Source organism: Echinops telfairi, unplaced genomic scaffold, assembly GCF_000313985.2.
Source record: "Echinops telfairi isolate 266 unplaced genomic scaffold, ASM31398v2 ScPeMD7_443;HRSCAF=831, whole genome shotgun sequence".
Taxonomy (NCBI): Eukaryota; Metazoa; Chordata; class Mammalia; order Afrosoricida; family Tenrecidae; genus Echinops; species Echinops telfairi.
In genome coordinates this window covers 56,854,987-56,881,765 of record NW_022104341.1, presented here as the reverse complement: position 1 = coordinate 56,881,765, position 26,779 = coordinate 56,854,987, and the positions used below count along the sequence as shown (strand labels likewise).

Below are 26,779 nucleotides of genomic sequence, written 5' to 3'. Positions count from 1 at the left end.
CCCCCGCCTTGGAAGGCATGACGCAGTAGGTACAACAATGGACCAAGCATACCCACGGTCTCCAAGAGGGAGCTGGCAAGGTTTTGCTCTGTTAGACACAAGGTCGCCATCAGACAGAGCTGCTCAATGGCAGGAAATTTCACAACCACCACCGTTCACCACGGGCTTTCCAGAACAGGCACTGCCTCTTCCACTGGATGGTTAGGTTCCCAGGGGTCTCTATCTTATTTGTGTTTATAGCTCCCAAAGGGTCTAGCACTGTCTCTGTATAGCGAGACCCTCTTCAGTGCTGCCCAGAGAGACAGGGTAGAATTTGTTAGAGTTAACAGACAAGAACAACAAAAATATTTTAGTTTGTTAGAAGGGGAAGGAATGAAACAGAAAACAGAGGGAGGAAGGGAGATAAGTAATGGTACATTGAAGAGACTGCAAGTTGAAACAAAATGTGTATGAACTGCTGAATGCAAACCCAATGGGCTGCTTTGTGAACCTTCACCCAATTCACAATAAACAGTTAAAAGAATGTCTTAGTTTGGTTAAAGTTAGAGCATAAAAGTTGCATTCATGGTGTGGTATTTTGTTTTGGTCTTTTTGCTGTCCTACACTGGTAGGGCAAGTGTACCCTATGTTTAGCCTAGAAAGCTACATTACCTGCATACTAAACCACCGTGAAACAAAGGTCTACAAATGCCCCAACCTTCACTAACTCTGTATAATCTTGTAGACATAGGTGTTGTGCTTTCATTAGCGATCTGATAGAACTCATTGCTCGCAAATAACAGTGCAGTGTACACCCATGCACATCTATACACACGCACACAAGCACAGCAGCTCTGGTGCAGCATCTACGAAAAGCTCAAGAGAAAAATATGGAACATCTGTTTCCTAATATCACAAAATTCACAGGAAGCGATTAGTGTTAACTAGGGAGAAAGAAAAACAAAAATCTGGATCAAGTTTCGAAATAAAAATATCCAAATTTTACCATTTATTGCAGCATTGTCTGTGAGTCATAGATCTTCAGAAGGAAGTGGGTCATAGTAGAAATATTTTGTTCCATGTGTATACAAACAGCAATAAATTGTATGTCCCGTGCTATATAGCTTATTCTACTTCCCCATCGCTCACTGGCAGTTTGGTTTGGGGATTCGTGTGTACTTTCATACCATACGCAGTGCCTTACATGGTAAACTGAGGCACTCTTACCTTCATGGTGGCTCCTCAATGGAGAGACATGGTCCTTTTCCAAAAGATCTATGATACCTTTTATCTCTCAAGGAGAATTGGAAGGACAGGGTCCCACATGGGCCACATCAAAGCCAAAACAAACTGTAGATGAAGGCAGCTTGCTCCTTGGTAGCTGGTCCTACCATCCTCTTCCTTTCATGCTTCCCTGCCCCTACTGTGTGCCTATCAGTGTGGGAGAAGTGAGGAGTACAACGCAGAACAACATGCAGTCCCTCTCGCCCAGGGACACACTGAGCAGCACAGACAATTACCCAGGCGATGACAGCTCTGGGGGCCTGTCACCTAAGCCCTCCAGAACCCGGAGGAGGAGTGCCTAGACGAGCCTGGGGGCCACAGAAGGCTTCCACGGGGGTGTGGCATCTGAGGTACAGTGCGAGGATGGACCAGTTGACTAGAAGACAGGAGGAGGAAGGTGGGATGCAGGCAGGTGCAGCACAGGCCTGGGAGGAAGGGAGGTCACCCGCACCCGAGGGCTGCAGAGTTCCGCGTGTGGGAATAAAGAATCCCAGGTCCGAGAGAAGCCTTACTACCTCGGAAATGGCAGTGAGGCAAAATCCACACTGAGAACTACGAGTTCAGTGGAAATGCCCCAGGACAAGGATCGCTAACATCAGAAAGATCTACCATCAGAAAACGCTACCACTGGCTGATGCGAAGATCGCTGGCCGAAGGGGAGACAGACTGCTCCACGGGCACAATCTCATCAGAGAGCGCCGGTCCTAGAATCCAAGGCAAAAATAACAGTCGGTTGCCCAACCCAACAGAGTGGAATAGTGAGCAAGTGAGCAGAGCTAGTAAGCGTCCCTGGGTGCTCAGCTGCTAAAGGAAAGGTTGAAAGGTCAAGTCCACCCAGAAGGACCTTGAAGAAAAAAAAAAAACACCTAACAATCTACTTACAAAAGATCTCTGTCGTTTCCACCCCATTCTCTTCTGACACACCTGGAGTCACCATGGATTGGAGTCGACTTGTCAGCAATCGGGACAAAAAACTGCAACCATCACCACTGAATGAATGTTTACTGTGCACCAGAACCCTTCATCCATACCATAACCAACGGGGAGGACAGAACTGCCTCCCTTTCACAGGTAATGCTCCTTTCTGTCAGCTGATCCTCCTTCTGATTAGAGAAATACACTGATCTCAGTTTGCTTGGGACTTTCGGGTGTCAGCAACAAAGCCCCACGAATCCCTTCATCCCCATAGAATCCTGTCATGCTACTTCCGACAGCGCTCATGAGGTACAAGGCGTGGGCCATAGGGCTTATGAGCCGGGGTTCTGTATGGGATCTACCCTCAAGAAGTGATGCTAGACTCTTTGAGCAATGGAACCTCTGACCTATCTTGGAGCCTTGTCTGGCAATTTTCTATCATTTGCCATAATTAATACCGAATAATAACTATCAAACACAAACACTAGCTGAGGGCTCAGCGATTGCTATCTGCCACGCTGAAGGGAGTCACTCAGTACTACAGAAAAGAGCAATTAGCCAGAACACTGGTCTAAATTTAATTTGTTGTTGTTGTCGACTGAAATTTCAGGCCAAATATCTTTTGGCTTTAACTTTTGATATTCTAAGTCTCTCCAAAGTAAGTTTATCTACTTAGGAACACAGAGCCATGGGCACACTCATACGCATCTTTGCTAACTAGTGATCCTACAGTGTCTTTGTCTCACCGCTCATTCTCACTGTTCAACAGTCGATGATAGAGTTCAGAAGACAAGTAGAAAAGCGAGATGTAGTGCCCAGCCAGCCTGGGCACAATAAGCCCACATTAATGGTATTTTGTTGAATAGTGATAGTACAGAATTACAAAAAAATAGAATCAACTAAGAGCTGAGGATGAGAAGATGGCTGTATGTAAGCTTTTGCTACAGGGCTAGAGATCACAGCAGATGGATCCATGAACACCTGTTTGTATATGGCTAGTCTGATAAAAGGTAGCAGAGCCTCTTCTTCCTTAAGACAGGGGGCGATGATAAAATAGCCAAGACATCTTTTAGTCAGAAGATGCAGAAGGACTTCAAAGTGATAAATGCCAAAGGCTCCCTGTTACATCCTAGTTCGGAAGGCATCCCCCCCCCCCCCAAGCTAAGCTAACATTACCCAGGCTCAATGCTCCCTTGCTACCCTCTTGATGTAGGACTGGATGAAGATATGGGTCACAATCTATCTTTCAAAATACACAGTGATCTACAATACATTTTTTGGGTTGGTTTCCAATGAAAAATTCCTTTCAAAATCCAACCATGCTTGAATAGAGAAATTCAAGAATGAACCATTCGCGTCGATCAAATTGTCTTGTAGCCTCAAAATGAAAACAAAAATTTATCCGTAAATTTAGAAGAATGTCTCTGATAACAAAGGAGGGGGCACCAAAAAACCCCCACAAAAACAGAATTACGCTGGGCGGAGCAGAGCTTTCATAGTAGACATTTTTCCTGCGAGGCGAGCATCCAGCAACTCCCTCTGAGTTAGTGCACCCTGTGGTATCGCCTGCGAAGGTTCTCTCTGGTCACAGTGGACTTTTTCATAAAAGCAGTTTCACTTGAACCTTGTTTTTTGTGATGGATGATTGAAAGGAACAGCGTGTGGCTGAGAAATTTTGATTCTAGCTCAGGAAAAATGCCACAGAAACTGTTGTGATGTTGAACACAGCTTACAAGGACAGAGCTATGGGAAAAACTCAAGTGTACGAGTGGTTTTCTCAGTTCAAAAAAGGGTGAAATGTCAATTGATGACAAACCTCATTCTGGATGCCCATCAACTTCCTGAATGGATAAAATGTCGACTCGTAGTACATTTGGAGTTCATTCCACCAGGTCAGACTGTTAATCTGCTTTCTATTTAGAGGTTCTGAAAAGATTGCATAACAGTGTGCAGCCAAAAAGGCCTGATTTGTGGTAGATGGGGGACTGGTTTTGCCACCAGGACAATGTACCTGCTCATGCAGCCATCTCAGTGTACCAGTTTTTGGCAAAAAAACCCCAACACAACAAAACACAGCAGGTCTCTCTTGCCCCACACACACCTTGCTCCGTGTGACTACTTTTTGTTTCCATGAATGAAGAGAGACATGAAAAGACAGCGGTTTGATGATGTAGAAGAGGCGAAGAATAAAATGAGGGAGGTGCTGACAGCCATATGAGTTTTAAAAATGTTTCCAAGAATGGAATCACAGATTTGACAAATGTATTAAGTGTAATGGAGAATATTTTGAAGGTTGTTTTGCACAAAAATTTATATACATAGCTTGAAAAGGAAAAAAAAAACCTGTTTTGGGGGGGATATCCCTCGTATAAGCTTCACTTTATCAGAGAATCTATGGGGACAGAGCAGACTTGTCCCACAGGCCTGTCTAGGCTGTCAGTCACTGAGGAAGCAGACGGCAACACCTTTCTCCCAAGGAGCGCCTGCAGAGCTGCTCGGAGTCTGGTCCACTGGAGGACAACAGGTTTGTTTTTCAGTCTGGTATATGTGACAACTCTGTTTCTCTCGGAAAGTTCCCGTTTTACTGGAGCAATCTGGGTAACTGAGATTCTGCTCTCTGTTGAAAAGAGTCATTCGATCCACGAGGCTCCCTTTGCTCATCATACTGCTATTTTCCCTGAGATGCTTTGTCAGAAAGAGAGTCATCGCAGAAATATTCGGGTTATGTCCGCTGCACCGTTTCAGGTATCACAACAAGGGCAGGATGTAGCAGAGGGCACTGCCCGAAGCCCAGAGCAGAGAAAAGAAGATGTGGGAGGTTTCGTTTCCATTCTGCCTGACCTGTGGTGTGGACCAGCTTCCTCCCGCAGGCCTTGCACTGAGAGCTGCTGCGCGGGGGGGGGCCCTCGGAACAGCTTCCTCAAGTCCCATACGCTCACAGATACACCCTCATCTGGATAGCTTTCATCCGAGCCAACAAAATATGGTAGGGCCACCCCAACATTCACTGCGGAATGCTTCACCATAGCAGTCCATCGACGGATACGTGGATAATCAAAGTATGGTCTATAGCGGGACAATGGAAAATTATCAGAAATAAAATGCTCTAGCGTGCTGTGAGGTAGATGCTCCTTAAGAACGTCTGATTGAGTGGAGTCAGGCAGGCACAGAAAAAGACAAATAGTAATACAATCCCACTTAAATAACATGCCTAGAAGAGGAGCATGCTCAGAGACGAAAGTGGCTCAGCAGTTACCAGGGCCCTGGGGTAGGGCAAAAACGAGATGTGATTGCTTCTGTGGTCCTGAGCTTCTGGGTGGGGCAACGGAAAGATGTTTAGAATGCATATGGGTGACTACACAGTGACAGGAGCAAATGGTGATTAAAAACGGTTAGAGTGGCAAACTTTCCGCTATATTTTAACTTGATACAATTTTGATCCCTTTATTGTGATTTAGGTGAAGGTTTAGAGAGTGGAACAGAGCCACGCTTTGTTTTTCTGTGCAGTTTTCCTCTCCACAAGAACTCACTCTTTATTTTTCATACCCTAAGTTTTCAATAAGTGGAAGAGAAAAAAACAACCCTCTGGGATGTACACGTTCATATCTTATTATCCACTTTGGCAATGTCATTACTGGCCTAAAGGAAGAGCCGTGAACAAGTAATTCACAAATTAGGTTCTTGTGTGTCTTCTATCTGCCAAATCAAGTTTTTGTTCTGGTGGACAGGTCTCCCCGAATTCAGTCAGCAGCTCTGGAAACTGCTGATGTAAGACAGTGTGTCTTCATCTTTTTAAACTCACACTCCCTATCTGATAGCCATCAAAACCTGACCCTCCCAAATCAGAGTCTGACATGCTCTTTCCGACCTGTCCTGAGAAACCAGGAAATAGCTTCTTGAGCTCCTTTGCAGGATTCTTTTCTCTCACCCAAATTTGATGACTCAAATTGACATCTCTAGACCAAGCCTCTGAACTTGTTTATCCAACTGACTTTTGATATCCCCCTGGACACTTTCATTAACATCTCCCACAGGGCCCTGAAGCAAACTCCTAATCCGTTCCCAGCTGCGCTCCTATGCACGGCTACCTTTCAGTGAAAGACACTACATCCTGTTCAAGTCAAAGCTGTCGCCCATCTACAGCAATCCCAGTAGATCCATCACCAAATCATCCCAGACGTAGCTTCAAAATGCCTCCAGAATACAGTGCAGTCTCCCATCTCCTCCACTCCTACCTGCTCCAAGCCACTCCTCCCCGGCTTTACTCTGCTCCCCTCTCCCTTCCACCATCTAGTGTAGATGTGTGTTCATCAGACTGCTGCACTTCCCTGCCTCTCGCCTTCTGATGGCATCCCATTCATGCTTCGTGCACAAGCACGGAGGCCTTCGGTCTACAAGGCCTTTGGTCTACATGGGAACTGGCTCACTTTGCCCAGCCTTTTCTCCTTAAATATACAAGCAATGTCTTGCCTCTGGGCCGTGGCACTGACTCCACCTTCTGCCGGGCGTCTACCATCTTGCTGACACACGTCAATCAGGCAGGTCACTGTGTCCAGTGGCACCTCCTCAGAGAGGCCTTACTTGAGCTTCCCTTCCCCTGCTTCATGCCACACTTACCACGTACCAAAGCAAACTCTGCTATCGAATCAACTGACTTTGAAATGTGTCACATGCTTTTTGAAAGGTTCAGATTCTAATCATACACCAAACTCTGCCACCACATTGTGTTTTTTTCAGAAGCAGATTGCCGGGCCTTTCTTCCTTGTCTTAAGGCCAGAAGCTCCAGTGACACCTGTTCAGCTGCATCGTAACAAGGCGAGCCTCCGCTGACAGAAGAGTGGTGCCTGCACATGGGGTGCGATCGCCAGGAGTCAAACAGATACAGGCCTCCCACATTGAAGACTCCAGGGTTGGCACAAGCGATTGCCCTCAGCTGCTAACCTAAAGGGTGGCAACTCACACTCGGGTAGCAACTCCACAGAAGAACACGTGCAGCAATCCGCTTTTGTGAAAACAGTCCAGGAAACCACATAGAGAAGCTGACCTAAACACATGGGGTCACCCTGGGTCGGAACCAATTGCATGAGAGCTAACAACAACGCCGTACGCAAGACGAGAATTCTACCACGGAACCACTAAAGGCCCTCTTCTGAATGCCCTAGTAGCTTTTTAAAAGTTCATAGAATTAAACCGATAAAGAATCTGTCTGTCTAATCTTTAAGGTAATTCTGACTGGGCCTGGCTCAGTTTTCTGGGCCTGGCCCAGAAATGTACAACTGCTTTTGTTGTGCATTTCCCGGTCGTGGATGCCCAGCTGCCATAGTGAAAATACGACACATATTGAGAAAACGCTCAGAAGAGGTCCACAGGAAAGCACAGAGCCCTCCTGCCAGGCATGCCCAAGGCATTTGGACTTGCTGGCTGTTTCACCAATATGGGTGCTTTCCAGAAGAGCAGTGTTCCTTCCTGAGTGAACCCCATTTATCACCATGCACCAAGTGGTCAGCATTGGTGTCAAGGGGATGGCCATTCTCCCAGCCCTCTGGCATTTCCCCAAAGGACAGTGGATGCCCCCTACAGAGACGAGGCTCTTGCTCTGTGAATGCACCATTCCCGCTTTCCCGGGCCTCACAGAGCTCGGTCCACCGGTATTTGTCTAGTGCCTTTGTTCTCCTTTTCTTAGGGCATCGTCTTTCTGAAGCTTTTATATGTCAGACGCTAGCCTTCATGCCCACGCAACAAACAGCTGGGTGTATTATTACACTCGAGTCACTTGAGAAATAAGGCCAGCAATGTCCAGTCCAAGGCCGTGGTCAGATGCTAACAGTAGAGATTACCTACACAGAGACCTGGGATTGACATCCCTCTGCCTTCTTACCTTGGCAGTAAATAGAATGCAATAAATAAGATGCAAGCTGTAGTCAAGCGTTATTCGACTGCTTTAAAGCTTACGGGCTGGGCTGTCTGTGATGTGGAATCCTATTTAATTGTCTGGGAATGTATGTTGTTTGGATGGCTTATTCAGGAGTAGGAATTGATAAGTAACCATTATTAAACATGCATTATCCAAGTCAAAAGCATGCTCCCTCACACAGTTTATTTTCTTAGGTTGCACACCTGGATGCTTACATTGTGTGTGTGTGTGTGTGTGTGTGATTTAACGATGGGTTCCATTTCACTGTCGTGTTCACCTTGTGTCCAGACTTCACAAACGCCTTCCTTTCTTCCTGTTTTTCTGACCCCCAAACATGGGCAGAGCATCAATCAAATACTGCTAATATACTGAATGGCCCCAAACCCTTGTTCTCTGCAAAGGAAGCTTCACCACTGGCTTCCCCCTCTCTCCGTCCCCCTCAAATACTGTTTTATTGATTTCTGCTTCACTCAGTCTAATTGGGGAAGTAGTTTGTAAACAGCCCTTTGGCCAGTTCCAACATAGGATTTTGGACACTGCTCAGGGTGGCATTTCATCGGTGTGAATTCCAGACTTCAATTCTCTATTTTAACTTTTACTCTTTTTTTCCCCCCTTGTCGTTGAAAAATGAAGAGGGGGAGAAATGCAATAGGGAATCGTGACAGCACAAAAACATTTCTCCTCAGCTTACACCCAAGGCTGCTGTGGTGAGGTGCCATCGAGCTGATTTCTACTCCTGGCAACAACCGAATGGAATGATCCTTGCTAGGGTGGAGTCCGCTGAGGGAGCTATTGTATGACTCTCTCCTTGAGGGGTTTCTTTTTCACCGACCCTCTACTTGGCCAAGCATGATGGCCTTCTACAGGGGCTGGACCTTCCTGACAACATGGCCCAAGGACTTGAGATAAAATCATGGCATCCTCCCACCTAAGGAGCATTCTGGCTGTACTTGGTTCTGACGGATTTGCTAGTCCTACTGCTAGTCCCATGGTACTTTCAAAATGCTTCACTAATTTTATGTAATTTAAATGCATCTATTCTCCTGTAGTTTTTTTTTTAATTCCATGTCTTGCTTTTGCATGCATATGAAATGATTAAAAATGCCAGGGCTTGGGCCAGGTTTTCAAAGTGGTACCTTAGCTTTTTAACCTTTGTGTAGCAGATTTGCCCAGTGCGATGCCATTTGACTTTTTGACTGCTTCTATGGGCACTGATTGTGGATCCAAGTAAAAGAAATTCCTTGACAACTTCAATCTTTTCTCCATTTGCCTTGTTGTTGTTTATTGGTCCAATTTATGAGGAGTTTCTTTCACACGGAGGTGTAACCCACATTGAAGGTTATAGTCTTTGATCTTTATCAGCAAATGCTTCAAGTCCTCTTTGGCATCAGCAAGCAAAGTTGTATCAAGCACACGTCAGACTGTTAGTCTTTTCCTCCAATCCTGATACCTCATTCTTTTTCACGTACTCCAAGTTCTTGAATTATACGCTCAGTAAGCAGGCTGAATAAGGAGCCCTGGTGGTGGATTGGTTCCGTGTTGGGCTGTGATCTGCAGTTCCCAAACCACCAGGTTCTCCATGGAAGAAAGATGGGGCTTTGTACTCCCATAAAGAGTTTCAGTCTCAGACACCAGCAAGAGAAGCTCTACGCTCTCCTATAGGGTCACCACGAGTCAGAATTGACTCCATAGCAGTAAGTTATACGGACTAAATAGTATGATCAAAGGGTAAAACCCTGATACACACCTTTCATGACTTTAAACCATGACTTTAAACCAGCCTCTCAGCCTATCTACAGGGTTTGCATGAGCACAGTTAAGTGTTCTGGAATTCTCATTCATCACAGTTATCCATAATCTATTCCAGACAAATGCCTTATATAGTCAAAAAGACACAATGACATGACTTTGTGACATTCTGTTTTCACCAATAAAGCTCAAACTCACCACCACCAGTTAATTCTGGCTCATAGCAGCCCAATGGGAAAGAGGAACACTGCCCCGATGGGTGTCCAAACCTAAGTCTTGGTGGGAGTAGAAACCTTATCTTTCTTCTGTAGAGTGGCTAGTGGTTTCGAACTGCTGACCTTGCAGTTTGTATCCCAATGTGTAACCTGTGCCACTAGGGCTCCTATCTTTCAGTCAATAGAATTATTAAAATCTCAAACTAGGAAGGTAAGGGTCTTCAATTCCCTAGTGCAAAACATGAACCCTATAGGGACTCTTGTGGTGCCCTGGTGGTGCTGTGGGTTAGGCACTCAGCTGCAAAAGAGGCCATTCAAACCTACCAGCCATTCTCTGGGACAAAGAGGTGTATGTCCACTCCCCAGCGAGATTAACAGTCTAGAAAATACTAATATAGAGTCACTTTGAGTCACAATAGCCTTAATGGCTATGGGTGTAAGTGACTCATATCCACTGAGCTTAAACTTTGGTCTCCCCAACCCCCACCCCCACCCCCCTTTCCAGTTGGTTGCTGTCAGGTGCCCTCAAGCAGTTTCTGACTTCATAGTGACCCACTGTGACACTGCAGCACTGCCTCATACAGTTTCCCTAGGCTCTCCTCTTGATGGGAGCAGATTACCTGGTCTTTTCTTCCACTGAGCAGCCCTGGTGGTACGGGGGTTGCACATTAGACTGTGATCCGCATGGTTGGCAGTTTGAAACCACCAGCAGCTCCTCAGGAGAAAGACTGGGCTTTCAACGGCCCTAAACAGGGACAGTCTCAGAACCTTCCAGGGGGTTGCTATGAGTCAGCATTGACTCGATGGCAGTGAGTTTGGTTTGGGGCTGGTTTCTTCCATGGACCAGCTGGGTGGGTGGGTGTTCATTTATTTACATAGAAATGTGACAGACACTATGGATGTCCACACATCAGATGGTCCCAAGGGTTTCCTACTAAGACCACAAAAGGGAAATAAATGTTCGTGAGGATCCTAAAGATAGTCTTTGCTTCCTCCTGAAAGATAGGACCTGAATGATAATCATCTCCCTCAAGCTATCTCCTTGATTTACAACTTTGAAACTGGTCATGAAGCACTGACCCATGATAGCCCTTAGGTGACCACAAGGTAGCAGGTCTAAATTGGAAACAAACCGGCCAACAAAACTGATGAAATGAGCAGAGGTCCTTAGATGGAACCAGAGGATGTAGCTTATGTTGTGAGTCACCACTGTCAGGTTCACCATTGCTCAGATTATAGCCTCGGTACACGAGATGTAGCAAAACAGATTTATGGCTTAATTTGGTTTCCTCTAACTTGAAGAAATCTGCTTAGTAAACCTCAAACTAATATAGTTAAATAACTTGCTCTAGAAGTATTTATCTATTATTTTACATTTTTATTTTAAGAAATCATTTTATTGGGGGCTCTTACAGCTCTGATAACAAGTCATACATCCATTGTATCAAACACATTTGTACATATGTTGTTGCCATTATCCGTTTCAAAACATTTTCTTTCTATTTGAGCCTTTGGTATCAGCTCCTCTTTTCCCCCACCCTCCCCCACTCTCATGAACCCTTGATAAATTATAAATAATTTTTATTTTCATATCCTATACCGTCCGTTGTCTTCTTTCATCCATGTTTCTGCTGTTCGTCACCCCAGTGCGGGGGTGGGTGGGTGGGTTATATGTTGATCATTGCGATCTGTTTCCCCTTTCTCCCCCCAGCTCTCTCCCACCCTCATGGTATAGCTACTTCCATTACTATTCCTAAGGGGTTTATCTGTCCTGGATTCCTTGTGTCCAGAGCTCTTATCTGTACCAGTGTACATGCTCTGGTCTCGCCCACTAGAAGTATTTAGATGTAGTATAGAGGCCCTCAGTCTTTTCAATTTAGAGTGATCACTTCCTTTAGCTATCCAATCAGTCATGTATTATTTTTTAAAATTCACCCAACCACCAACTGCGGAGCACTTCCTTTTTGCCACACAATGCATTAGGTAGTGGGGATCCACAACCACTCAAGGGGCAGAAAATACTCTGCCATGCTAGAGCAAAGCACACTGAGATCCAGAGGAGTCAAGTGTGTCCTCCAAAACAATCAGTCGAAAGGGTGTAGAGTGGGATTCAAACTCAGGACCACCTGACTCAGTCCTTCTGCTCTCCCCCATGCCATGTGACTCCAATGTCTGGCCATCATTTTGTTAAGTCAAATTTAGAAAAAGCAAAAACTTTTACCATTTTGACTGGCCTACCCCTCCCTCTTCCTCATCGTGCCCAGTGAATCTAAAGCAGTTACAATGAACCACATCTGGGCGCTTACTGTGCCCAAACCAAGGGTCCGCTGACACACACAGATAGCAACACTAATGTGATCTCTGTTTTCATCGCACTTGGTGACCTTGTTTGTAATCCCCTACTGGTTTTTGTAGGGCTTCATACCCCAGTCCCACCAACTACGTGGCTTATAAGAAGAGGAAGAGTTTGTCTCACCGTTCTGGAAGCTGAGAACCTAAGATCAGGGTGTCAGCTGTGCCCGTTCCTTCAGAGGCTTTGAGGAAGATCCCATTCCATGCCTCTGCCTAGTCCTTGGTATTCTCCGGCATTCCTTGGCTTTCATACGGCCTGCTTGTCTCTTTCATATGCTACCACTCCCAACAGGTCAGGCCCCCACCGCCCTTCATTATGACGTCATGCTTGCTCACAGCACTTTCAAAGACCCTGTTTCTAAGCAGGATACATTCACGGGCTGAGGCTAGGACTCTAACATGTGGAAGGATAAGGGACACAATTTAATTCCTAAGATCTAGCCAGAAACCCCTTGAGTCATGGACGATTTTTACCTTGTCAACCAGTACCTGGCCAACTGCCCGGGCCACAATAGCCCTCCACACATATCTGCTGATTGAATGAAGAAAAATAAGTCAAAGCTTAAGATGCTGTCTCAGGATATCCCAAATACCATTTCTTAGACTCTTAATTTAATGACTTGACATCACTTCGAAGACTCTGGCAGAGAATCCCACTCCAGAAAGTGCTTAATAAGTTGCTGACTAAGCTCTCTGCACAATGTTTACAGCAAATATGATCCTAACCGTGACTACTGGGACCGATCCAAATGTCCAGTAGTTGAAGAAAAGTTAAACAACAACCAGGGCAGAGATTCTCTTATTGCCATTACAAGGAGAGGGATGTGGACTCTGAGGGCACAGGGAAAGAAAGGACAACACGAAACAAGGTCAGGGGCAAAAGCAGACCAGCAAAGAGAAGATACATATGCACCCCAAGACACAAACACTGCACATGAATGCGGGCCGGTGTGAAAAAGTGAATTAGAACTCATAAGGGTAGCTCTTATCTTAAGTGCACAACAACAAAAAGGACAATTGGCTCTTCTATCTCCACACTCACACTAACCCTTCCTATGGCACAGAATTCTTACAGAATGCATGCTCACAATTTGACATGTGACCAGCTTTGAAAAGCATGCTTTCTGTGTGCCTGCGATGGAACTGAATGGCCTACTGATAAAAGACATCCATTTATATTCCAGTTTAAACATATACATTGTCCTCTGTGCCTGAAGGCAGCACGTCAGTGAATGCTGGTGTGGGTGTGTGTGAAAAGCCCGATACATGGTCACACAACCTAGCCTGGTGTGTGTGTGTGTGTGTGTGTGTGTGTCTGAAAAGCCCGATACATGGTCACACAACCCAGCCTTTGCTTACAGAGACAATCATTCCTTGCTGAGACTGGCACACTCAGGATGATGTTTGTCTGAAGCCTGTTTCCCATGCTCTTCTCTCTGGCTTGCTCATGAGTTTATGAACCTGGGAGCACTACCCACAAATAACAGTGACAACGGGCACCTTTTATTGATTATTTTACCAACACCAGGTACAGTTCTAGGTGCATTCTTATGAGTCCCATCTCCATTCTTTTTTTTCCTCGCTACTGTGAGTCCAGACAAAAGAATATATGATGTATAGCTGGTTCCCAACAAATACATTCTTACTTGCTGTATTTGTTGCAGAATTACACATTATAGCACTTAACTCTCATATCCACTTTACACAGGAAGTGTTACAATTATCATTACATTTTGGAGAGAGAGAGAAATGCAACGTTATATATTTCATCGTTGCTACCTTGCACCCCGACTGGCTCATTTCCTTCCCACAACCCTTCAGTAAGGGGGTGTCCTGTTGCCTACTGATGGGCTTTGAGTCTCCACTCTGCACTCACCCACATTTACAATGATATGATTTTTTGTTCTCTGATGCTTGATACCTGATCCCTTCGACAGCTCATGGTCACACAGGCTGGCGTGCTTCTTCCATGTGGGCTTTGTTGCTTCTGAGCTGGTTGGCCGCTTGTTTATCTTCTCCTCTTTATAATCTTAAACATTGAGAACCTAAAGTGCTTTTGTTTAAAAGGGGTGACTTATTGATACTTACTATTAGAAACTGAAACTGAGAAATTTTTAAAATAGTAATTCATCAAAAGTACAATAACTCCAAACTCCCTCACAGGTTAACACAAATTCAGATTTCATAAAAACCACAAAGTATATTTTCTAGAACAAAGGAAAGGTTGATGAGAATAGTAAAACTATTTTACAAAAAACAAAACAAAACTATTTTACATTTTTGCAAACCCCTTTTATGTCAAGTTTAATAGAAGACAACTAGATTCTCATTTATGCTTCTACATTCAATCTGTTGGGATGTGTGGGTTGCAATATACAAAGAAAGTGTGGCCTCACATTAGACAGAAAGGGAAGGAATATTTGAATCATCCTTCCAGTTCCCTATGGACCTTCTTCTTTGAGATTACACCAAAACTCACCAAGTGGTGATTCCCTAAAGGCCAGGTACAAACCTCTCAATGAACCCTTCCCCGTGTGTCGTGCCTGTAATATCCCACAGTAGTCCCCAAAAAACATTGGTTCACCGGTGGTGTAGTGGTTCCACATTGGGTTGGGATCCAAAGGGTCAGCAGTTTGAAAGTATCAGCCCCCTGTGGGAGAAAGAAGCAGCTTTCTACTCCCCGACTCTCGGAAACCCACAGGAGCAGGTCTTCCCTGTCCGACAGGGTCACCACGAGGCAGCACCGGCTTGAGAGCGTGAGTTTGGGGTGGCTGAGTTCTTCTTCAGGTTTCTCCAAGTTGACACATATCATTGGTTCTCATCACCACTCCTCAAAAGTCTTTAAACATTAAGAAATGGCTAAGCTCATGGTAGCTGATATACATTTCTCAAAATCCTAATTCTTGATGAAAGGATAGGCTTTTACTACTGGCAACAAAACCGATGATCTTTTTATGGACATGACAGGCTCACTTCTTTGCTTTGTGAGAAAATGTCTGCCAAATGCCCAAGTCTGAATAATCATAATTTGACATTTTTCCCAAGCAAAAATGGTATTATATAAAAATCAGCTAATGTAACCTACAAATCAAGCAATCGCATACGTGCTTTTCCTCAAGGCAACTGAAGTATCTCATTATCAGAAGAACTTTATCCTTCCTTTTCGCTATCGAGAATCATCGGGACAAGATTTGCGCCCAATTAAAATTAGTACGTGTACTGCGTCGGGCCAAGAGAAGTGGAAGCATTTACTGACGAAAAACCAAAAACTGCAGTCTGCAGATGGAAGACAAGTCAATGTAAAGAAACGGACATCCTCATACCTATACTAACAGCCAACACCCATCATGAAAAACAGAAACGTTTGAAGCTCTCCAGAATGCCATGACCACGGTCAAGGAAGCAACAGTGAAGAAGCCAAAGGACATACTGCCCCGGGCAAATCTCTGCACCAGGCCTGAAAACACGTTAAAGAACGAAGACGTCACTCTGAGGGCTCCGTGCGCCTGGACCAAGCCACAGCCCTTTCTGTCGCCTCGGAAGCCTGGGAAAACTGGACCGTGAGCAAGGCGGGCCGAAGAAGACCTGGGATACTTCAATTATGCTGCCGGTGACGAAGATCGAAAGTCGCTGGGACCCTGCCAAATGAACTAACCCATCTGTCCTGGAGGAAGCGCAACTACAGACGGGAGGGTGGGGAGGCTCTGTCTCATGCGCTGTAGACACGTGACCAGGAGGGACACTAAAGTGGAGGGAGGGGGAAAACAAGGAGGGCCCTCCACAAGATGCACCGACGCAGTGGCTGCCGCAACAGGCCAGGCACGACCGCAGGGATGGCATGGCAGGACCAGGCAGTGCTGTGTTTTGTCGGACATGGGAGAGGCGGAGGCGGGTCGACAACACCTCACAACAGTAGACGTTTACAGAATACTCGGAGGGAGAGTGTCTTGTTTGCGTGTCCGTGATACGAGGAGTGGGTGGCAGCGAGGAGTACGGCTACGGTATGTTTTGTCGCCACGCCTTCAGCACCACCACTACAAATTATCACCACGCTGAGAAAGCCGGGGAACACTGTAGTATTTCGTATAATGGAAAGAAAATGGACCTTGTAGGCTCGCCGAGAGGGTCTGTGGCGCGCACACTGAGAAAGACTGTTCTAGGAGGTATTTCGTACATGTTCCTGAGTCACTCCATGAACGAATGGATCATCTAGGAAGCAGGAAGGTCCTGGGAAGATTTAATGAAACAGTGCCTTTTGAAATGAGCCATCAAAATCACAAACAGACGCCGACAGGCAGAGAAGAGCTGAAGGAGCAGAAGGGAGCGTGTGACAGGCAGCTGCGGGTGACAAGCACCTTACCGGCGGGCAGCCTCTTCAACTCCCGTCATCTCTGCTGATCCCCCACAATCCCCGGGAGACAGGATTACCACCCTCCCTCTGGTGCACAATGGTGAAGACAATGTCCATCCAGAAGACAGCCTCCCAAGCTTATTTGGTCTTCTGCCTTTTTTTCCAGAGGGAAACAAACAAAAATTACTCAGCGTCCCTCCGGCAATTAAGAACGTCTGTGCTATATCCCACAATCGAGGATTAAGTATCGGCACAGGTATCTGTTTTCACAGCCCCCCTGGATTGTTCCAGCACGCATCCAGGGAGCAGTATCGCCTGCTTTGAGAAACGCTGATCTAGAAGTTCTTCAAACTTCTTTGAAGGCATGTGGATATTCTTCAGCAGCCCCCAGCAAATGCACAATTATGATTCAATGAATGAACTAAAAAGCATGACGCTCAGAAAGATTAACCATCTGCTCAAGGTCACGTAGCTGGAACGTAGATTTAATTCAGGTCTCCCTTCTGGTACCAAATCTCAGGTTGGGTCCACCAGCCCCTGATGTGAGGGCCACCCTGTGGCGGTTGGTAGAGCAGTACAGATGGCCTATGAATAAAAGGGAGCCACTGACCAGGTTTTATTATGGGAGTGGCATTAACACACCAGTGCCCAGGAGCATTAAAGCTACAGCCGGACCTCAGCTCACGTGGAGCAGAGAGGAGCAGTGTCTGTGAAAAGCGGCACCTGGACGCCAGCTCGACCTCAGGTTTCTCCTACCTCTGAGACTGAACTGTGTGCGCAGGGACAAACTGCTTTCCTTATTGGAGCCTCGCTTCCCTGCTTACCCAATGAGGTCATATATAACCTCACAGATGTGTTGTGATTAAATGAAAAGTACACACAGCACAGTTCTCGGATCAGTAAATATGAGCACCAAGGAAGGAAGGACAGACGGAAGAGAGGAGAGGAGGAAGGGAGGGAACTGTTTGTTGAATGTCTCAGAGAACTTGCAGTTTCAGAGAGAAAGAGAGAGAGAGAGAACAAATTTACAAACCCTGGTTTTTCACTAGAAGCTAGGGAAGAGACAGCAGATCCTTCCAAGGTCTCACGCCTGGGTATCACCAGAAGAATGAGCGATAGAAAAGTATCCACAGGGCACCAGGTGGAGATGCCCCAGGAGGCTGGCACTGTAGTTGGCTAGATCGAGAGGTCCTTACAGAGAACCACGAGACAAGCTCAGTAGGTGCCGGTGAGATTTGTGGCATTGTAAACATGGGCAAGGGGTCACCTGGAGCAGCGCTGACTCCAGGGGCAATGAAGGGCAGAGCTTACAAGGACCCAGTTTGACGCTCCTCTCCCTAATTTTAGCACACGACCTTAAAAATAACAGGTGCCACAAATGCCACTTTTTGAGAAAGGACCTTACTGGGGGACAAAGTGAATCCCTTTCAGCCAGTGAGAGCAGTGTATGCAGAAGCCTGTGGGTGGGGGCCTGAGTCTGAAGCTAGGGATGGTAAACCAGAAAACCAAACTCACTGCCGTGGAGTCACTGGCAACCCAGAGCAGACCTACAGGGGGAACTGTAAGTCCTTACAGGAGTAGAGCGCCCCATCTTGCTCCCAAGGATGGGCAAGTGGTTTCAAACTGCTGACCTTGCAGTTAGTAGCTCAACATGTAACCACCAGGCCACCAGGGCTCTTAGAGCCTTACAGGTACAGTAAATGGCTTTCGGGGGTCGGAAGTAGTTCAGTGGCAAAATTCATGTCTTCCATGGATTTGATTCCTGGCCAAATGCTACCATCTGTCTGTTGGGGGATAGTTTCATGTACCTGTGATGCTGAATAGGTTTCAGTGATATTTCCAGATTAAGACAGACTTAGAAGAAAGGCCAGGGAATCTACTTCCAATGACTACAACCGGTTCAGACAAATGCTTTTCTGTTCTGGCTGGACCCTGTTTCCTCCTGACGTTAGCTGTGGTTGTGCCCTGCTCCCCAAGTGTCCATGCCACCCGCGTAGGCTTGCCGGCCTGGCTCCAGTCCTTCACCAGGGATTCCCTGACGGGACTAGGTTCCTTCTGCCCACCACTCCTCAGCTGGATTCTTGTTGGAGCAGAATAAGGTGTCTCTCTCCTCCCCCCTGTCCTGGGGAAGAAGCGTCACCCACATGGTGAGAACCCCCCTCAAAAATGTGACTTGAACGGGAGAGTGGAGAATCAAAAACACAACTGGAAAAGGGAGGACCTGGTGGGTGAGAAGCCCAGACCGCAGGATGGGGCAGAGGCGCAGGGAGGAGGGGCTGGCCCCAGCAACGTACAGCCACACTCTGCTTCCTTAGAAACCAGAGCAGCAGAGAGCAGGAAGGAAGCCCGGCCAAGCCGTTCTAGGTCATGAGCAGTGAAGAGGGCAGGGCCTCAGAAGGGAGCAGGTGCAAAGACGGTCTGCTAGGACTGAGGTCCTGAAGCTTGCTGCTGCTGTCTTGCCGTTGCCTTGATGTGGATTCCAGGACAACAACGAAGCAGTGTGCTTCCATAAAGATTCACAGGCCCAGGGGCCCTGTGAAGCCGTTCTCTTCTATCCTGCAGGGCGGCTATGAATCAGAATCCACTCAATGGCAATGCGTGATTTTTCAGTTGACTCGGGGGCTCTGACAGTTCAGTGGCTAAGCACTGGTGGCTAGTGGTCAGTGCTTTAACCCCACCAGCCTTGAAAATGCCATGGGACATTTCTACCTTGTCCTACAGGCTGGCTAGGAGTTGGAACTTTGGAATGATTCAAATTCATGGCAACCTTGTGTATGCCCAAACAGAACTCTACTTCATGGTGTGGTTAAAAGGTAGATTCACACCGTCAACCTTTTGAGCCTCACTGCTCCAGATTGGAAGCCCCGAGAGGGTGGCGTAGAGGTTATGCATTGGGCTGTAGTCCACGCAGCCCACAGTTCAAAAACCACCAGCCGCTCTGCAGGAGAAAGATGGGGCTTTCTACTCCTGCCAATAGTTCTGGTCTCAGAAACTCCATGGGGGCGGGTCCACCCTGTCCTATAGAGTCGCTATGAGCCAGTATCGACTCGATGGCAGTGAGTTTGATTGGGTTTGGTTCCTGAGTAGTGTTCTTCCCGGTGGTTTTTCTTACAGGGATATCTTTTTGACAGAGGGGCCTCCTTCAGAGCTTGATTTGTGAGTGCAATTCTGAAGCAGATGACTGAACCGAGAGCCCAACAGGTGTCTTCTGGGTCCCAGCTCATGGCCTGTAGCCATCTCTGAGGAATCTAGGGAAGGGAACTGTGGTCCTCAGCAGTCACAGACACTTGGGGGTGCCAGTGAAAGAAATCCAAGCCAACACAACATGAAACCATCTCACCAGGATGACACCGGGTCATCCTTTGATCCACTTCAGAGGGAAATTCCTCCCAAGTTCCCATCTAGCTATCCGTTTGGGGGCCCTATGCCTGTTACCTGGAGCAAGTTGTACTCACTTATATCAGGTCTGCCAAACTACTTGTTCACCGGCAACAAAAGGACATTTCAAGCCTCCTTCAAAATTTGATGACAAACTCCTGTAGGGAACCAAATGCACCCCGTCTCCCCCAAGTGTGCAGTAGGCAGGCCAGCTGAGGATAACTAACTGGGACATATGATTGGCACCTCTGATGAGAGCTATAATCAAGGAGGCAATAATGAGCGGTTTTGTTTGTTTAGAACATACTCTATTCAAAATGGGGCTTTACATAGGCCGCTGTAAGAAAAGGAGTGAAAGAAAGTCAAAGCCACCCCCCCCCCCGCCCCCGACCCCCCAGTCCTCCACCGAGGGCAACTGCTTAAGCTGCTTGGGTGAAAAAGTTCACGGTCCAGAGGAGACGAAGGAATGCTGAGCCAAGCAAGGTTACCAGGAAAAACCAACACTCACTGAGCCAATCGGTCATCTGGGGTCGGTACCATGCCTTCCAGCTCGTGTTTCATATGGGCTGTGAGGGTTACTTACATGCTGGGCTGCTAACCGCAAGGTCAGCAGTTTGAAACCACTGGCTGCTCTGAGGGAGAAAGATGAGGCTTTCAACCTCTGTGAAGAGTTACACTGTTGGAACCCAAAGGGCGCCATTCCACCCTGCCCTTTAGTTGCTAGGGGTCAGAAGGCATGGACTACCAGGACCCACTGAGCTCATCTGACTGCAGCATCATACAGAAGAAAACCCACCCATGACGCGAATAAAAGCCCAAAGTAGCTCCAGAGATCAAATTTCAAAAATACTGAAAACCCATCACCATCAAGTGGATTCTGCTTGTGGCAGGCCCCTGTGAGACAGAGCAGACCGTTCTGTGTCCACTTGGCCACTCTTCCATGGTGCTGTTGGGTAGGTTTGAACTGGTAACCTTTGGGCCAGTCACCAAGCCCAACCCTTTCCCAGACACCGGAGATTATAATACACACACACCACAAACCAGCCTGACAACGTGCACAAGGGTTTCCCCTGAATGCTTTCCTAAACTGAGCCTCCCGATATCACCAAGCAGGGTGGACTTCGGCTGACAGAGGAGGAAGCCCGGGCCCAGGTGGGTTAAGAGCCCTGCTCCACATGAATGGTGAGCCAGGGCTGCAACTAATGCTTCAGAGGTAGAGAAGACCTCTGACAGAGACCTAACCCAGCCTCCCCCCACACTCCCCCTGCTACTTTTCAGCTGACCCAGGGGGAGTCTCCTGCTCCGGTGCAGGGCCAATGGCACCCAAGTGGCAGAGGAACAGGGCCCCCTCGCCTGGCGGGAACAAAGCAGGAAATGACAACAGGCTTTTCACTCCTCCCCACCGTTTTTTTAAAGCTGGGCTGCCTAACACCAGAGGTAACAGTCCGGTAGCAATTTTCACGGAAATGTATCACAAGGAAAGGAAACAGTTCTGTAGTCCCACCGGTCACACGGCAAGCGCTCCGGCAGCCGGGACCCGGGGGCTGCCATCCTGGGTAGATGACAGAGCATTCCATGGGGCAGCAAGTAGAACTCCACAGCATTGGCCGCAAGCACCACCTTCACCAAGGTGTAGTTGGGAGCTAGGCCGGGAAGCTGGGCCCAGGATCCCGGCCCCACAACCAACAGCTGTGTGGACTCCAACAAATGTGGGTGCCTCAGTTTCCTCATCTGCAAAAAGGGCAAGTTGGGTACCCTGATCACAATGGTCAGTTGTAATGTCCCATTTCTGTGCAGCACACAAGGCACTGGTTACCCACTCTTTTCCTGAGACTTCCGTGCCTGGACCTTGACCAAATTGGATCAAGACAGCAAGGCACTGAGACTTTATTACTTTCTGTAGAAAAGAGGTGGAAGGATAGCAATTAAATATCAGTCTCCTAGCGACTTCAGCGATGAAGGTACAAAATAGCCACAAGAATCCCTCGCAATACTTGCCAGGAACAACTGCTCAAGGTATGGAAGAACCTCCTTCCCCCTGCCCTTCACATCGCAGAACTACTTGACATTTTTTTCCCCTTTTAATTTAGGGCCCCAAAATAAAGAAAAGCGTATTTCTCCTTTCGAACTGGCAGGTAATCTCACCACAGAATGAAAATGGTATTACTGCTGAATGTAATTCATAGACATGTCTATATTCTACTTTGGGGGACTGGGTCCTCAGAGGGCCGGTTAAGGCTTAAGCACGGGAGCCCCCATCTCCACAGCCCCTGGAAGAACTGTCTCTTGCGCAAGCTCCCGATCTCTTCCTAGGTTTTGTCTCCACTCTGCTACATTTTCAGTAAAGTCCACAATTAATAGTTTCTGGAGGTAGAGAGAAAATAGCTTCTTTTCTTTTTAATTAAAGAGTTCAGTGGCTTCCCCATTTCACCATCCTGCAGAAATAAAAATCTGGAGTCCCCGAGGAATCTAAAGGAGGAGTCATGGTCATGTAGTGGGTTACAAGTGGGGGTGCTAACCACAAGGTCAACAGTGCCAAATGCCCAGCCGCTCTGAGGGAGCAGCATGCGGCTTTCCGCTCCTGTGAAGGTGTACAGGCTGGGAAGCCCACGGGGAAGTTCTGTTCTGTTCTACAGGGTTGCTATGAGTCAGAGTTGACTCAGTGGCCATGGGCTTGGTTTCTGGAGGAATCCAAAACACGAGCCCCACGTCATACTGAATAGCATTCCTTCTGGAGGAATCCACAGACGTCTGGGGGCGGGGGCGGGGGCAAGGAGGGTGCAGCACACTCCCCGCATTACCAATGTCAGTTCTTCCAAGTTGCCTCTAATGTAAACAAGAGCAAGCACTCATTGATTTCTCATTGATTGTCTTATGTGGCACCATCGTTCCAAACACAATTGGAACTTACTCCTTACAACAGCTCCGGAGGAAGATGCTACCATCACCCGCATTTTCCAGAAGAACAAACCAAGGCCCAGAAAAGATAAACAAGGTATTCCAAGTCACATTATGGAAGTCACCAATGAGCTGGAACTGGAAGCCCATCGGGTTCCAGAGTCCCTCTTTCCTAAAATACAATAAATAAATAAATAAATAAATAAGGCTAACCAGGGCCTTCCAGTTCATTCCCACCCCCGTGGTGCCGTAGATCGGCACTTCATGGTTTCCGAGGCTGTGGATTGTTGAAAGCAATCTCCAAAACGTCCCCTGAGGTCCTTCTTCATGGGCTTGGTTAGTAGCACTTAGCCATTTGCCCCACCCAAGGGATCCTTCGCCACTGAACGGGCTCCCCTTTTTAATTATGCACATTACATTTTTCTCATTTTATAAAATATATATTAAAAGTAAATCAAGAACATAATATAGGGCCTACACAAGTTGTAAAAAAATTGTGCTTGCTAAGCAAAACACGCTTCCAAATTTGTCCCCCACCACTTCTCCCTTCCAATCAGAGGGCCCGCTCCAAGACCAGCCTGTGTAGAAATTCTGGAGACTTTAATTCTGTTACTTTCCCAACATTTATTCTATACTTCCTCTGCAGTTTTTCTCATTTTGATTTTTGTTTTTGTTTTTTTCCTGGTGACATAACCAAGAGGCCTGCATTCAATGTAACAATCAACTAAAGGCAAAGCTGTTTCTACCCCTTACTACTCCCTATTTAACTAGGGTGGGTCACAGGCAGTAAAAAGACAAGTGTACTGGGAACTGCTCATTCCAGTCCTTGCAGCTATGATGAGTCAGTTAGAAGTGAATTTGCATGAGTGATTGCCGGCCCTTATAAACATGGCACTTGCCAGGAAGCGGTTCCGCTTTCTCTTCCCTGGACTTTTGGTACTCATGGAGACGCTGGCTCCACTAGGCCCCAGGCTTTATAATGCTGCAGATAGAATGCTCACCAGGACAATCACTTTGTAGATAGCAAAAGAAAGCAAGTCTTTTGAAGGCACGAGATAACATTTAATGTTATTGAGTTATATACATTTTTTTCAATGTCCTGAGAGGTAGGTATGGGTATTGTCAAATGGGTACTGTGTTTAAATTCTGGCTCTGCTACTCATGAGCTGTACAGCCTTGGACAAGTGACTGAACTTGTCTGAGCATTAGTGTCTTCTGTAAAATGAACCGATTACAGTGTCTTCATGGAGTGGTAATGCTTGGTGTGCACGTGTGCGCACACACACAGGCAGTTTCTCCTCCTCATTATCAAAGTTGTAAGAATGAAGTTAGCTTTAACAACCAGCTGCACTCTTGAGGTTTCATTTACTTACAAGTGCTTAAGGGGTCCAGGTGATGTTGTTGGTTAAACATTGGGTTGCTAATCACAAGGTTAGCAGTTCAAACACCCCCAGAAGCTCTGCTGGAGAGAGTTGAGGCTATCTACTCCCATCAGAAAGCACTCTAATTTATACCCAGGGAAACAAGTTCTTAAGTCACTTCTGTGAATGTGCATTTTATAAGCCACCAGCCCTTACATTTTTCCCTGTGGTAAAACGCTGATAAAAATAAAACAAGCTACTGGACAAAACAAAAACAAAAGTAAAGGTGCCCATCAGATCCACGCTGAGTGAAAAAAAGAATGAGTCAACAACAAAACAAAGACAAAATGGGTTCCCAGACATCGTAAAGGAAAAGGAACCACCGCGGTACAAGCAGTTAAGCGCTCCCTGCTAATGAAGACTGGGGGTAAAGGCCATGCCTGCGGCCATCGCCATGCCCAGTCCTGGAAGCCCTGTGGGTAGTCCGCACCTCCCAGAGGGCCCTTAGGAGTCGGAACGGACGTGTCCTTTTGTGGGTTCTATTGCTCCATCTCCGGAGCCTAAACGTGCGAGAACCTTTATGTCCCAGACGCACAAGCTTCTCAGGACACAGGCCACAGAGCAAGACTCTACCAGAGACCGCCTTTGTACCAGTGGGCCTGTTCCGAGAGGCAGACTCAGTCACCGTCCTTGTCCCTTCTCGAGCACCTCCCCAGTGCCTCCACCAGCCCTCCCCAGGCCCTCGCTCCAAACAGAAAAAGCCAATTTGTTCATAAATCGAAAGAGCTTTTTTCCTCCCCCACAAAATGAAATTCAAAACCAAACTCACGACCACTGGGTCAATTTTGACTCACGGCGGCCTGAAAGGACAGAAGAGAACTTCCTCTGTGGGTTTCCGAGTGTAACTCTTTATGAGCGGAGAAAGCTTCGTCTTTCTCCCACTGAGTGGCCGGTATATTTGAACTGCTATGACCTCGTGGGTCACAGACCAATGTGTAACTCACTACACCACCAAGGATGGATTAAACAACACAAATATAGGATGCAGGGTGTTAAGAAAGAGACTGAACGTTGCCCTTAAATGAAATGAAGATGAGCCAGCGTCTCTAAGGCTGGGGGGATCGGACTACGATTTTCTTCAGTGTCTGTTAGTCACTGCGCTGCAGAAACGGGGTGTGAGTGCACACGGAGGTCGGCCCGCCACGCTCACTGCCACTGGCTGCTCACGGGGACCGCCTGAGAGCTTCCCAGGAGACTGAAGTCTGGGCCCACGACGGAGGGCCTGACAGCACGGCCTGGAATTGGACAGGAAGTTTTTAAATCGCTCAGCTGATTCTAATGCACACGCATGCTCTGGTCACTTCTGCCCTCAATGAGCTGCTTTCATGACTAGATGCTTGCTGATTTCCTTTGAGAATTCTTTTTTTCCTTGCAAAAGAAAAGAGTTTAACTTTTTCCTATTTAAAAAGGTTTCAAATGTATAACTGAAAGCACTGAGCTAGCAACTTTTTTCAAGCCAAGAAAGTTCGAGGTCAGAGTCCCTTGTGTGAAGCCCTCCCTTTGCCCTACCTACATAATAAAGATTACAACACGAAGCGATTAGAACACATAACATTCTAAGTAGAAAAATCCCTTTCAGCGAGAGGCTAGGAAAGGAAATGTATCAAGATGTTTATCAAGAGAGGAAAGGAAAAGTCTAACAGACGTCACTGTGTTTTCAGTATTCCTGCCGGGAATGTGCATAACTTTTCAATCCCCTGACGACACACGAGCTCACCATTCTGCCATGCCAGCCTAGAGACCGAGTACTTACACCCCTCTACTCTCTGCGGGCCGCAGCCTCCGGGGCAGGCAGCCCGAAGCCCTCGCCCCGTGCCAGGTTTCCAGGTGGGTCTCCAGGGCTGGGTGATGACCCATGAATACCTGTGGGCTGCATGAGCGAGAGGGGTGGGGCGAGAGGGTGTGTATGAAGGCTCTCTCTTCCTGCCTACTCAGCCATCCCGAGGACAGGTGGGGCTGGGCGATAAGGAGGCTCTGGGCCTGAGCGTGGCCCACACCGAGGCGGCACAGAACAGGAACACAGGGTTGTGTGGGCCTCTAACCTTGGCGCGGCCATTTGCTAGATTCAAGCCCTTGGGTAGATAAGAGAACTGTCCAGAAGCAGCCTGTTTCTCCTCACCTGGAAAACAGACATTAATGTTGGACCAGACTCCTCACACAAAGCTTCTAGAAAAGTCAAAGGTGCTCACAGTTAGATTATTTTTATATAATATGAATTCTCTAAGTATTTACTGAGCCTCATTATGTGCTAGGCAGTGAGACCCCAGGGCCACAGGGAAAACTCAGCGTTCTGAACAGGTTCGTTCAGATTCAACGCCCCAAC

The 26,779-nt window shown here is 47.0% G+C and overlaps 1 protein-coding gene across 2 annotated transcripts in view; it reads right to left on the bottom strand.

Moving 5' to 3' along the window:
- The window catches only part of GNG12 (G protein subunit gamma 12), a 180,202-nt gene that overhangs the window by 120,467 nt on the left and 32,956 nt on the right, over positions 1 to 26,779 (bottom strand). The window contains exon 1 of one of the 2 annotated variants that reach the window (XM_045291882.1): positions 12,533 to 12,607. The exons of the other annotated variant lie outside the window; for it this stretch is intronic. The gene's annotated coding sequence lies outside the window, so the exon portion shown is untranslated. Of the gene's footprint in view, positions 1 to 12,532; positions 12,608 to 26,779 lie in introns of those variants that run through there. 2 annotated transcript variants of the gene reach the window in all.